The sequence below is a fragment of the Cavia porcellus genome, unplaced genomic scaffold, assembly GCF_034190915.1.
Source record: "Cavia porcellus strain 051 isolate PalLab524CR breed Dunkin Hartley unplaced genomic scaffold, mCavPor4.1 scaffold_1, whole genome shotgun sequence".
Taxonomy (NCBI): Eukaryota; Metazoa; Chordata; class Mammalia; order Rodentia; family Caviidae; genus Cavia; species Cavia porcellus.
This window is the reverse complement of record NW_026947484.1, coordinates 33,327,884-33,342,081: the sequence shown is the minus strand read 5'-3', so window position 1 is coordinate 33,342,081 and position 14,198 is coordinate 33,327,884. Positions and strand designations below refer to the sequence as shown.

Below are 14,198 nucleotides of genomic sequence, written 5' to 3'. Positions count from 1 at the left end.
TTCTCAGAGCCTATCCATTTGACCACTGATACTCTGCCTACACAGCTATGCTCTGCTGATCTGCGCTTCGAAGAGTCTGGATATAGCCAAGGCCAGGGGAGAAGGAGGTTCCCATCCTGAATGCTGCTGGGCATGGAAAGTGATGTGCTTGTTTCAACCTGCCACATCTCCCCCTGCCCAGAATGAATAATGAACTAATGAATGACATTTCTACCCCAGTCTTAAGTCGGAGATATTCAGTGTGACAAACTTGTACATCTATTAAGCATCTACTTTGGGGTGGGCTCTGGGACGATGAAGCTGAATAAGACTTATGTCCTGACTTCAAGAGCTCATAGTCTAAAAGGAAAATGGACATAAAAATATAATTATGTTGAAATGTGGCAGGTGTGACGAAGAAGGATTTAAAAGACAGCAAAGAAGAGGAAAGTCCTTCGAAGAGGTAACATTTGTATTGAGACAGTAGAGGTTGCTGGCGAAACAAGGGAGGCTAAATTTGCCAGCAGAACCCTCAATTACAGAAGCTGGAGTATGAACTGTCTTTGTTTTCACATGTAATGTATAAAGAGTATAGCAGAGTATTTGGAGTTAGTAATCTAGGTTCTTACCAATCTTATAGTTTTAGGCAAATCACTGAGTCTCTCGGAGCTTCAGGTTCTGAATCTGGAAAAGTAAGAAACAAATTATTCTTACTTTATTCAGTGTAAAGATTAAAGGAAATACATATGATGCTCCCAGTACAAAGTCTGGCATTGTTGGTGCACAGTAGATAGTGTCACACTAACATTTCTGTTATACAATTAAAGAAAGAAAAGAGTATTAGAACTAAGAGTTTCTTACTTTAGGGAGGAAAGCCCTGGCAAGGTCTACCAAATGAGTGAAGAATAAAAAGATAAAGAACTATCATTTAGGAGTTCAAATTCCACATTTGACTACTAAACTGAGCCTGCAAAGAATAAAAGCCCTTTAAAAAAGACTCCAGAGAATTATTGAGACAAGAAGTGACTGTTACAACCGAATATTTTGATGTGTTAAGTGGAAATTACTCAGAAACATATGGATTAAATTTCCTTTCAGCAATGCACCATTTAAATGTTAAGGGGGATAGGAATGCTCTGGCTGTGATGGTCACCCCAGGAAATTTTTAGGTAGGCAAACAGAAAAAGGCTGAGAAATACTCCCTACGGAAGATAGGGAGTAGAAAGAGTGGAGATGGAAGATAGTACTCTTAGCATCTGAGTTTGTGGAATCCCAAATTGTTTACTCCAAAGGTTTAAAACAATATTTAAATTCTATTAGGACAGCAATTCCCAACCTTTTTGACACCAGGGACCAATTTTCTTTAAAACAATTTTTTCATGGATAGGGATGGATAGGTTTGTAAGGAATAATGATACGGTTTTCAGAGGATTCAGAGGAGCTCACAATCTGGCTGTCTCATATGCACAGTTCACAGCAGGCTTCTGGGTCCTATGAGAATCTCGCAGTACTGGGGATCTTACAGGAGGGAAGATTCAGGCAGTAAGGTGAGCAGGAGAGCCTATTTGTAAAGATAATTGAATATTCAGTGCCTGCTGCTTACTTCTTATCTGAGGCGTGAATCTTAGTAGGCCATGGACCATGGTCCAGGAGTTGGGGACCCCTGTATCAGGAGATTAATTAGGTGGAGTCATCCTTAGAAAATAGTCATCATCTTTTCTTCATGTGAATGCTACACTTCAGAACTCTTGTTAAAGGAGATAATATGCTAGAAAGCCAAATATCTTTTACAGCAAAAAAAAAGAGATGGACATAGAAATGATGGCTGAGTTCTTATCTATAGATTCCTAAGAGTCTTGAGACCAGAATGAAATGGCCTGCTTAACACTAATCTGTGTGTTAGTGATGGAGTTGAAACTAGAAACCAGGTCTTTTAAGGAATTCCATAAAACAAGGAAATTACCTGATTTTGTCCAGGCCACACCCTGATTAAATGGGAAATAGCAGCATTCCAGCAAAGGCCAGACTTCAGAGGCCACATTTTTATTTATTTTTTGTTTTTATTTTAAAAAATATTTGTAGAGGCCACACTTTTTCTGAGTCCACAAATCTACTTTAAAATTAGGCACTGTCTTAATCAGGCATTGTCGTTCTAGAGGTAACATGTCCGTGCTAAGCTACAACAGGACAGAAGACACTAAATGAAAGCTGAGTACCACCCTTTCCACAATCCTATTGCATCCCCACATGACCTCTAAAAGTAAATACCGTGAAAAGTTTTGGGGTATGGCAGATATCCAGTGATATCTTACACAAATATGGGATACATCTTTTAAAAAATTGGACAGAGTTCAGACAAAATGTGAGAATTATAGAAAGAGCCTGTTTTTAAAAAAATTTTTTATTTTTTTAAATTTTATTTTGAAAGCAGTAAAATACAACAGAACAAGACAGAATAAGGCCAACTAAGATTGTACAGTGAAATTGGTATAGAACATCACAGCAGGTTACCGGGATAACAGTAATAGGTATCACAGTATATTTCGTTATCTTTATAATAGTTGTACTTTCAACCACGTATATCAAAATGAGATGAAATACAGAACATTATAGAACTTATCAAAACAGAATATTGAATAGAGCAGTACCATTAATCAGAATAGAGCAAAACAGTAATAAAAATATTTTCCTTCAAAGAGATGGTAGAAGGAAGTCCCCTTATTTGCTATGGTCAACCTCCCAGGAGATGCTCGTGATAGAACTGTGGGGGAGAACCGGCAGTGGCTGAAAAGATAAGTATGAAATATAAATGACCTTTATTTTGGGAATGTGGGGCACGCCATCTCCGCCCCCGGTCCACGATCTCTTCATGGAACACGTGGAATGAGGCACATAAGTAGCCTCGGTTTGGGGTGGAACCTAATGGGGGGCATTAGGGATGCACAGGTAGCCCATTGGTCCTAGGTTTGGTGCCAGAGGTAAATTCCCAGGGGCGGGAGGATGGCATCACTGGTAAATTCCTCGGGGCAGGGACATAGGAGCTTCCTGGTTTTACCAGCTATAGTGTTTGGCCTGGGCCAAAACCCTTTCAGCTCAGATTTCTGGTTCCCATTTGCTAATGGGGGTGGGGGGCAGGAGAAGGAGGGTAGGGGAAGTGGGATGTTCGACTCTAGGCCGTACACCAGTAGGTTCACTATTGCTTAGCATGGAGGCAGGCTGGTTGTTTGGTTTCCCAGCTTCGTAAGTTCCAACATGGCGCGGATCTCAGGAACTGCTGGTGGTTCTCCCCTGGAAGGGCTGCAGTCTGCCACACCCCCTAGAAAGAGCCCTTTAACCTTTTGACAAACGTTGTTGACATTTTACCTGATTTACTTTTTAATTTGTTCTCTATAGCCATCCATCCATCCATCCATCCATCCATCCATCCATTTATCCAGTGGTATTATCTTTGAACCAATTGCTAGCAAATTGTAAACACTGTGGTCCTCAACTTCTAAATATCCCAGAGTATATTTCCTGAAAACGAGGCTATACATAATATTATGAACTTCAATAAAACTTCAATAAATTGGTTATTGATACAATAGTTTTAAAACATTGACCCAGTTATTTACTTTTTAGCACATTACTTTCCTCCCCCATACTAGTTATAGATTACGATCATGTATTATCGTTGTTAATAGTCCTTATTAATCTGAAACAAGCTGTCAGCCTTTGTTATTTATAAACACTGAAGAATTTTATAGAGTGTATCTCATTTTGGGTTTCTTCATGGTTAGCCATGCATTCTTGAGTGCAATACCACATTTATAAATGATGTTGTGCTTCAGGATACCATAACATTGTTACAAAATATTTATATGTGTCTCATTTGTGATGTTAATTTTGATCACCAGGTGAGGTTTTGTCGTGTTGGGGAGTAAGCCTTTAACACATCAGCCTTTGGGAAACAGTTTAGATCCAAATTACTGCACTGATCATGCTGTGATAAGCAACCTGCAAAGTGGTATATTTATCTACTCGTGTATGTCTGTGAGTGTGTGTATATCAGTGTGTTTTTGTATACTATAACTTGTGTATACATGAATGAATGTATGTATATGTATGAGTATGTGTGTGAATATATGTGTATGTGAATTTATGAACTTTTTATTTGTAAGATAATTCCTAGAGGAGAAATTAAGGGCTCAAACATATTTGTTTTTACATTTTGATAGATCTTTCCAAATTTCCCTCTAACTGTTCCTTCTAATTCAGAGTATGGGAATGCTTGTATAACCCAAGCTGAAATTATTAGATGTTTTGAATTTTTCCTTATTAAAGACATCATCTTAGCTGAGTGGTACTTGGTACCACTCAGTGGTAGCTGAAATTCAGTTTTTATTCAATTCTGGTGTGTAAGGTGCCTTTTTATTTTGATTTTTGCTGTGCTCCTAGTCTTGTCCCCAAGAAACCTGCCTGTAGTAAGCAGAGACTGTGTAGATCTTTGGAAAAGTTGCCGAATTCTTTTTTTTTTTTTGTCTTTTTCGTTTTTATTGGTACCAGGGATCGAACTCACGATCGCACACTTGCAAGGCAGGTGCTTATGTCGCTGAGCTAAATCCCCAGCCCCAGTTGTCGAATTATTAATGGAAGTATGTGATGTAAATAAATCTTTGAAGTTTAAATTTCTCAACTGACCACATTGCTTTGATATTGAAATGTTACATAGAGATTAGGGACATTTTAGTAGGAAGCTAATGACACAATATAACATAGTATAATGACAGATAAAAAAAAACAAAATGTATATTTAGACAGGATCTTTTTGTGCTATTTGTTATATGATCTGGAGGATAGGCTGAAATTGTCTTCAGAATTGCTAAAGTATGACAATCATCTGATAATTATATAAAGAAAAAATAAAGCTTCACGCCAGATGAACTTAGAATTTTTCAAATGTTTAGTTAGATGGCCTAATCTCTATTTAAGATTATTACTGAGGCTTTTTTAAAAAAAATTATCATTATTATTTTAGTTGTACACATTTATGGGGATAACTTGAAACATTTGCACTGTATGCAATGAAAAAATTAGGATAGTTAACATTTTCATCTCCTTAAATATTTTTTAGAAAATGTTTTTGAATAGTACATAATAATTACACATATTTATCTGTTACAGTATAGTATTTCAGTACATTTCCAGAATGTATACTAATCAAATCAGGTAATTATTTTGATTTCTTTACCATTACTTTATACTTGGATCCTTCAAGCTCTTTTCTACTTTTTCCTGAAATGTAGGCGTTCTTGGGAGTGGTAGAATTCCACCACCTTGAGGGAGAAATTCCTTTTAGATGATTTGTTTGTTAAAGCCATTATTTTTTCTATTTGTCCCTTATCCCTCTATCCTTAACCCCTTTTTCTACATAAGCCATTGCCCATGCATTCCTCCTCCAAAAGGCAGGTGAAGGTATTTTGAAAAGGATGCCTCTTTTTTACTTGCAATGAATTTTGCCCACAGTGGGCTAATTGCCAAAGCAGTTGGCCACCTGTGGGAGTAATTAGTCACTTGTCAGTCTTTGTGAGCTTAATCAGTTGCAGTTGCAATTTATTATACGTACAGTTTTGCATCCACAAATAATCGTAGGTTGAAAACCACCCTTAAAGTAAGGAAAGACTGGAAAAGAACTTATGTTGCTTTATATTTATGAATGAAGTTTGGATAACATTAAGTTCTATTTATTATCCTAATGTGGAGAACCTAAAGTTAGGGATATTGAATATCAAAATAAAAATAAGCTAACATTGATTTTAACTTATGAATGTTTTAGTCTGTCCTGATACACACACACACACACACACACACACACACACACACATATATGCGTATATATATATATCACTTCCTAGGTAATTATAGAGATAACTTTCTTTTTCTGTGTAGGCAACCATGTGATAGCAGCCAGTTTGTTTAATTATTCTGTGATTAATGTGATACATTGTTTTATTCTATCCTTGGAAGGAATTTTCCAGTGTACTAATTGCATTTATTGTCTTTATCAGTGGCTATCGTATATTATTCATGATGCCAGGAAGTGAAGAGTTATAAAAAGATGAGCCGAAGATAATTCAAGGAATTACTATAATTTATGTCTTTTCTCTCCTGTGTGTGCTATAAGCAGAGGGTAAAACTAAGATATATATATATATATATATATATGTGTACATATATATGTACACATATATAAAACATATGTATAACATATATGCATATATGTATATATTAAATACATATATTAACATATAAATATGTGTATGTATGTAAAAATATATTGGATGCTATATATATTAATATATATTTTCTCACTCCAAGTTACTTTAATCAATGAAGGCTAGAAGCTTTTGAGTTGAATAATTAGAACAAGGATAGGATAAATGTGAAACTTTTTTCAGTACCTCTACCATGTCACCAAGGACTTTGCATTTCTCTCCTCTGCTTTCAGTAGGGTCAGATTCCTCTAAAGGCTAACTCCCACCATGGTTCTCAGAAAGAGGAATCATTTTTCCCGAAATGCTCAGCAATTATCTCCTCATATTCTGTTATCTCAGGCTGTGCCATGTACTCATCCCTGAAGGAATCACTAGTGTATAGGTACATTAATTGGCTCCAAAACCAACAGCCCACCGGTAGAAATAGCAATGAATGGGAATTCTGAGATCTAGGCTGGTAGGAGAAGGACGAGATGGATATTGAGAACTGTACCTTTCTACCACAGCAAATAACAGCCATACAGTGCTTCAGTGAGAGAGACATAGTACCACATAGAGTGGGATGCTTGTGGTTTCATGTTATTATAACAGTAGTTGTAGGTGTCACTGATGTTCATGTTTCTAGGATGATGAAGAAATGGAATGTATTTGAAAGGCTTCATGGTTTATCATGTTACTTGGAAGTCTGTGTGCATATACTCTGTTAGCTTGTGAAATTTTTACTTCGTTTTCAGACTGTGACCTTTGCTAGAAATAACTGAAGAACCTTGTAAGGGAAATTTGAAAAAGAAAGAAAATATGTACAGATATGTATGCAATTAGTTGTAGATTTCATAATAGTGAATTTTCCTACTTACTTGAGTTTATTTGTAACCCCCAAATCAAAACTTAGGTGCTTTCTTGGTTACTTTCAGACATGTGCAAAGTGGTGAAAACTGAGCTATCTAATATGTGTATTTCAGCTGAGGTTAAACAGGTACTATTCTACTTTCACATCAAAAAAATTAGTGTCCTTTTCATGGTCTATAGAGTACTATGTTTTCTGAATTTGGTTTGTTTGGTTTGTGATTTCAGTGTTTTAAATGGCTCCCAAGCATGGTGCCAAAGTTCTGTCTAGTGTTGCTAAACACAAGATGGCTATGATATACCTTACAAGAAAATATATGTTAGAGAAGCTTCAGTTGGGTATGCATCATGGTGCTGTTGGCTGTGAGTTCAGTGTTAATGAATCAATAAAATATATTTTAAAAAGTACCTTTAAATAGTAATATAATAAAATAAGGTTATATATTGACTGGTTGCTGACTAGAAGCATAAAGGAATATAACCTTGTACTTCCCCTCGGAGTGTTCGGTTCAGTATTGGCTAATTCAGTGTTCATGGAGACCTTATGGAACAAAAGCACTAAAAATAATGCGAATCAACTACATACATGACTTCGTTTAAATAATGAATAAAATATTATCTGGTTCGATTCCAAGGCAGGATTTAACCACAGTGTTCTAGCATAAAGTGGTGAGCAAATTTTTTCCCTTTTTCTTGATAGGAGAGAGTTCAGAGTTTGAGGAGACATACGGTATCTAGTGGAAGGTTATGTTTCTCTCCACCTGAACCTTTCCAATTGCCTCTTCTCTAGCTTCTCTGAAATGATAGACCGAGATTGATGAGCTTTGACTGACTAGTCAAAGCTAAGGAACACTAGCCTCTTAGCATGTAGTGAAAAATAAAATCCACAGTCTTGTGTTGAAATCCAGTCTTGCCACAGACCACATTGCTACTTTCCTGTCCCTTATTACCCGTAAAGCAAACAAAGAAGGGCTTTCAATTGCAACAGGAGACCAGGAGAGTTGAGATCCACTGGCTGAATCATGACGGGCAGTGTGAGGAGGTGTCCTTTGCAAGCAGGACTCTGCTTGCATCATTTCATTTGACTTTTGTTTCCCTCAAGCTTAGGGCTGTGTTATTAGCAGCAAGTATGCTGACTGAAAACTGTCACAACAGTGATCATTACAATCTGGGAGTTGAGTTTGACTGGAACATATGTCTTCAATTTTAATAGCTCAGCTTCCCAGATGCCCTAAAGGAGAATATTGCCTGAGAAGGAGCTTTTCATGTAAGAATAATTTGTGTTAAGTAGCTCAGTGATCTGTTTGTTAGGTTAGAGCTGACAGTTTGTTTATATTTCTAAAGGGGTATGATGAATGGGGGAGAAGTTGATGCTAATTAGCCTAAATTGTTCCTAAGAATGTAGTGGACTTTGCCAGTTTCATTGTTTCTGTTTCTTTGCACATTTTAAATAATTGAATGGGGCTCAGACCATTCATCATAATTTCAGGCAAGATGGAAATAAATGAATTTAGCACAGGTCTGCATGTGTGATGGAAGATGTCACTTTTAAAGGCAATTAGACGAGACATCAACTTGGGACTAATGCAGACTATTCTAATCCATTTGCATAAAAATATCAAACATGAATGTTTTCATTTACTCCATTAATTCTCTCTGTCATCATAGGAAAATACAGTCCTTTATTTTGAAATTCTATTTCTATTTTAAAGAAGCAGTGCTGTGGTATAAAAATTGAGCCCTTGGCTTCTGGACAAAAGATCTGTAGCCATATTCTTAAAGGAGTGTTGTGTTTCTTCCCTGATGTCTTCAAGTGGCACTAAGAAATCTGTTTGAGGATGGGCTTCTCACCTGGCCAGGTGGATACGTAAGGAGCAGACCAACATTTTGGAAATTTGGGATTTATATAACAGTAAGAATTCCAAAGTAAGAGCTAAGTTACCAATGGGACATATTTCAGGTATTTCTTAATAGTTTTCCTTTATTTCTACAGTACACTAGATTACATAGTGATATAATCCTAAACCTAGGATGTAATTTCTGAATTGTCCAGCACTTCCTGTAGGTATTGAGGTGAATGTGAATGGATTATTTCATAAGAGCATAGAAAAATATATGTTTTGTTGACATACATATTTTGATGATAAAAATAAAAAAGAAACTAAATTTAGAAAGTCTATGATTTTTAAAAACTTTGAAATCTTCATTGGAGGCCATTCTTTTTTAATTTATGCACATAAAACACCACAGGAAGAGATGGTATAAATTTGTGGACTGTGGAGAATGAGTGAACATTTTTGAATCAGGATCTTTAAAAGGGGTGAAATTTGAGTATGATTAAGTTAGGAAAAAGCTTCGCTTACGGCGGAAGTTGGAGACTCTGTATACATTATGGGCATGTCATGGCTTTTAAAAAGTTATGTTAGACTTCTATACAAATTGTGATGGAATTTGTATAACCCCAAACAAATTTCTGTGTGGTTCTGCACTTTTCCTAAGTTACAGAGAGAGACAAACAGACAGAGAGATAGAGCTTGAAAAATAATGTTGGTCAATATTCTTATCAGGAGCAGGACTTTATTGTTGGATGGCCTGGTCATTTGCACTGCCTGGATATTTTCTTGGTCACTGATTTTCTTGGAAGGAAATGATCCTATGGCTTATGCTAGCCACATTTGTGCGTATATGCCCTATAATTGGCATTTATTAAGGAGACCTTCAGTTTGATGGATGACTGTCAGAGCTGTGCCTGCTGGCTTTGAAGAGAGTTGATTTTGCTTGAGTTCTGTTACATTAACTCATTAGAACTCTGCAGTGCTTCAACTCATGTTTACTTTCTTATAATTAAGATTTTTGAACAATCGATTTTCAGAGACTTGGCAGGGACCCACTCTCCACTTGGAGGCTTAGCCTGACAGAAAAATATGCAACAGAATAAATATTCACAGTAAGAACCTGTGAGTCTTTAATTAGCCACCCAGTTAATTAACTGCTTTTAAACATCGAATGGTTTATTAACTGTCTTTTTTATGTCATTAGCTGACTTATTCCTCAATTTTCCTTAAAAGTGAATTCTACAAAAGCAAGCTGCTGAAATAGTTCCAAAATAGGGTTTAAGTTATTTGTATGTATTGTGGTTATGTTACCAACAATGTGGGAATATAATTAGCAAAATGAAAGGCTATAGGAATCTAAAGATGTATTTTAAGAAAAAATACACATTGTATCGATCCTTAAACATTTGAATATAAGTAACTAATATGTTCCAATTATATTTTTAATTTTACCATATGGAAATGTCCAAACTGTGATGATACATTTAAAGTAAGAAGTGTACTTCGCTTCTTTTTTTTTTTTTTAAAGCCCCAAAAGAGAGTACACATGAAAATGCCAAAAATGAGATCTGTTTTTCCAGTGTGCACTGGTGGCATGAGCCATATTTCCTGTTCAGTTAGAAGTACCTTGTGCCTACTGGAGAGGCACAAAATGGCAGTATCTTTGCTTCTTGAAATATATATTTAAATTAATCACTACCAAAAATTAAATGATTAAGAGGCAAGAATGCTCTCTTAAAAATATAGAATGCTCTCGTACAAAAAGCACACATGGTTAGCAAGTGTTTGTAGCTGTATTTCAGTCTCACTCATGGCTGTCTCTTTTTTCGCTTATTCTGACTGGCTGGTGATTTGATTGCGTGGGGTCCACTTTGCAAGATGGTAGCTCAGAGATTCATCTCAGCTTCCCACTATTAAGATGAGAGAAAAAGGCAAAGGAATAATCAATGAAACTGAAGAAAGAAGTAAAAATAAATAGTGTGCTGGGAATAATTTATAATTGCTTTAAATAATGAGTTTTTAAGGTCATTTATAGAAACAGCATTGTTGCAGAATGGTGCTACGCCACAGAAATGGAAAACAAACTTGCTTGATTTCAGCTCATAGATAGTTCAATAATTCTTTAATTTTCTAAAAGAAACAAGATGGTGGGAAAATACTTGGCTTTTTTGCCAGTGAAGACAAACTTTCAGGTTTAGTGATGAAGTTGATTTATTCATATTTCATACAGATGATGAAAAATACAACTAATTGGCTCGTTATTTGGTCTGTGATAGTATATTCAAAGTTATTACTGGGTTAAAAAATTAATTCACAGGTCAGAATTTCTTGTATTGTGAAGGCAATTGGCAATCAACAAAAGAGCCATTAAGAAGCAGTTTAATGAAGAAATATGTGACCGTTTAAGAAAAATGTCTAGTCTAAACTTAGCAGGAGGCCTATGGAGTCATTCCCTGGGTTACAACAGTATAAGAAATAATGCCACATCTATTAGGTTTCTGTAAAAATTTTTCCTTCAGAAAGTCATTATTTTAGCTGTCCAAAATAAACTATAATTAAACATGAAATGCCTGAAGCTAAAATAAAGCCTCCCTAATAATTTTGTGTGAGATTCTTTTAATTTTGATCCATGTATTTCAAATTTCAAAATATTTCACTCTTTAACCGAAAAACAGCGGCAAGCACTATTTGACAATGTCCTATGCAACAAGCACGGTTCTAAGTACTTCCCATGAATTAAGTCATTTAATCCATCAAAATCTCTTGATGTAATACTATTACTGTCCACACTTTAAAGATGATAAAAGAAGTAGAGAAAGGAAAAGTAATTGCCCAAGTTCACATAATTAATAGATTATAGATTTGAATATAGGCATTCTGACTCGATTATAGAGAAATGAAAACAACCATTAAGGGTCTGTGTTCCAGGATGTATAGTGCAGCCTTTAGTGTGGTTAATTAGTAAAAGACCCATACACAAAGAACTGAATTTAATGAATCTATTGTTCAAAAGATTCTTTGGAATGAAATTCCAAAGAATTTGTTGTTATGTTAAGAAGCCTTTCCTAGAATAAATGTTACATTAACAAATCTACACATGTAGCAATAACCTTTCTCTTAACTTTCATATCCCTGCACATAAAATTAACAAGAGTCGTAGGCTAACAGTGTGGCAAAGTTTGTACCATTCAAGACTGTGCCAGTGTTGGAAGGTGTAGAACTGACATATGGCAACATTACTACTTATCCAAACACATTACAATACTGAGCCATATTATGGAAGGAGTTCTGCTTTGTTTAAAAATCAAGCTATTGTTTTGAAAAGGAGATAAAGCAACAGTAAAAGTCTGTGCCCCAAGAAGTAGTTTCTATAAAAATTTGTCAAGTTTTCAGAAATAAGTGTTTGAAGTTGACTTTACAAAGTCCAGCAATATGTAGGTTTAATTCAGAAGACTGGTTTTTATCACTAGACGGGAGTAATGAGTTCTGGGATAGTCTAAGATTCATTAACCTTAGGAAAATGATATAGGTTTCATTTTTTTCCCATAAGGAAAAAGGAAGAGACATTGCAACGTTGAGTATTAGCTCAGAGTTTATTGAAGGTAATGCAAAAATATAAAATGCTATACATAGCTTTTTGGACCTCAAACTTATATTCAAAGACATTTCAGTTGTCCTGACACCTTTGGAGTTTCTAACAGAACATAATATCCATACAAAAAGTACTCAGTAACATTGAGTATTAGCTCAGAGTTTATTGAAGGTAATGCAAAAAAATAAAATGCTATACATAGCTTTTTGGACCTCAAACTTATATTCAAAGGTCCTGACACCTTTGGAGTTTCTAGCAGAACATAATATCCATACAAAAAATACTCAGTTAAGGATGAAAATCATTGTAGTCATATCATTGTAAAAACAAATGAACAGCAGGAGTACTGACCAAAACTCAGAAACTGCATAAAGATGAAGATTTCTCATGCAGAAATTCAACTGATTTATGAAACTCATAGTATTTATTTGCCCAAAGTTGACTGGGTCTTTACTATGCATTGACAATATGTGATGAGTAAGATAGATAACTCTTTAATAAACGAATGGTCTAGTTAAGCAGCTAGCAAAGAAAGCCATGATATTATATCACGTAAGCAGAAAAGTTGTCAAGCAAAATAAACTGAGTAAAAGAGTAAAAAGTAGGGGTCAGTCATGGAGCATGAATTGGTGTCTTTTTAAATTGAGTGGTTAGGGAAATTTGGGGGGGGGTGCTGATGTTTTAGTGAAAATCTAAATAAGGATCAACAGTATTTCTAGTATATTTGAGAAACATAAATAACATTTCTATACTCTTCAGGCAAAATTATTTTTATTAATAATCATGCAAAGAAACGAATGGTAAGAATGAACAGAAATTCAGATGTCGTGACACATGCCTGTAATCCTAGCAGTTGGGGAGCTGAGGCAGGAGGATTGCTGTGAGTTCAAGGCCAGCTACTGCATAGCAAGACCTTGTCTCAAAAAAAGCCAGCAATGAACAGAAAAAGGTGAAATAATTTATTGAACTTTATATATACTTTAGACCAGCTATGAAATGAATACAGAAAAATAAAAATAAACATTACTATACAGAAAAACCAAAAATGTAATGGATTAGTACTTTTTAATTATATAATGTTTTTAAAAAGATAAGACATTTGCATATCCTGCAGTTTGCACTATTTCACCTCCTCTTGGAACAGCTTTCTTGGGAAATTAGGTTACTATTACTATTACAGTGTATGATTCACTGGTTTTTATTATATTCATAGAATTGTATAGTCATCATCCCAATCATTTTAGAGCATTCTCATTGCCTCCAAAGAAAGCCTGTCCCCTTTACCAGTCACCCTTTTTCACCCCTACATCAATCCCTCTCTAAGCCCTAGGAAATCACTTACCTACTTTCCACATCAACAGATTTACTAATTTTGGGCATTTCATATTAGTGGAATCCTATTGTATGTGGTCATTTGTGACTTTTTCATTTACCACAGTTTCCCTTCACCAACTTCCATTATATTGTAGTATGTATCAATGCTTTGTTTCTTTTTGTAGCTAAGTAGTATTCCATTGTATAGATACACTACATTTTATTTACCCATTCATGATGATGTACATTTCAGTTGCTTTCACTTTTTGTCTGTGATGAACATTTGTATACAGGTTTTTGTATGGACGCATGTTTCATATCTTTGGGTATATTCCCAGGAGTGGAATTGCTGGATCATATGGCAACTGTAGGTTTAAT

General features: G+C 35.4%; 1 protein-coding gene and 1 long non-coding RNA gene across 4 annotated transcripts in view; both read left to right on the top strand.

The window, feature by feature from the left end:
• Nucleotides 1–6,078, top strand: part of LOC134475568 (uncharacterized) — a 32,396-nt gene extending 26,318 nt beyond the window's left edge. Inside the window, exons 5-6 of one of the 2 annotated variants that reach the window (XR_010046750.1) lie at nucleotides 8–442; nucleotides 2,677–6,078. This is a non-coding gene — a long non-coding RNA (uncharacterized LOC134475568). Of the gene's footprint in view, nucleotides 1–7 lie in introns of both variants that reach the window. The other variant, XR_010046747.1, reaches the window with a different exon arrangement.
• Nucleotides 1–14,198, top strand: part of Slc25a21 (solute carrier family 25 member 21) — a 464,613-nt gene that overhangs the window by 58,690 nt on the left and 391,725 nt on the right. The gene's annotated exons all lie outside the window — the stretch shown is intronic.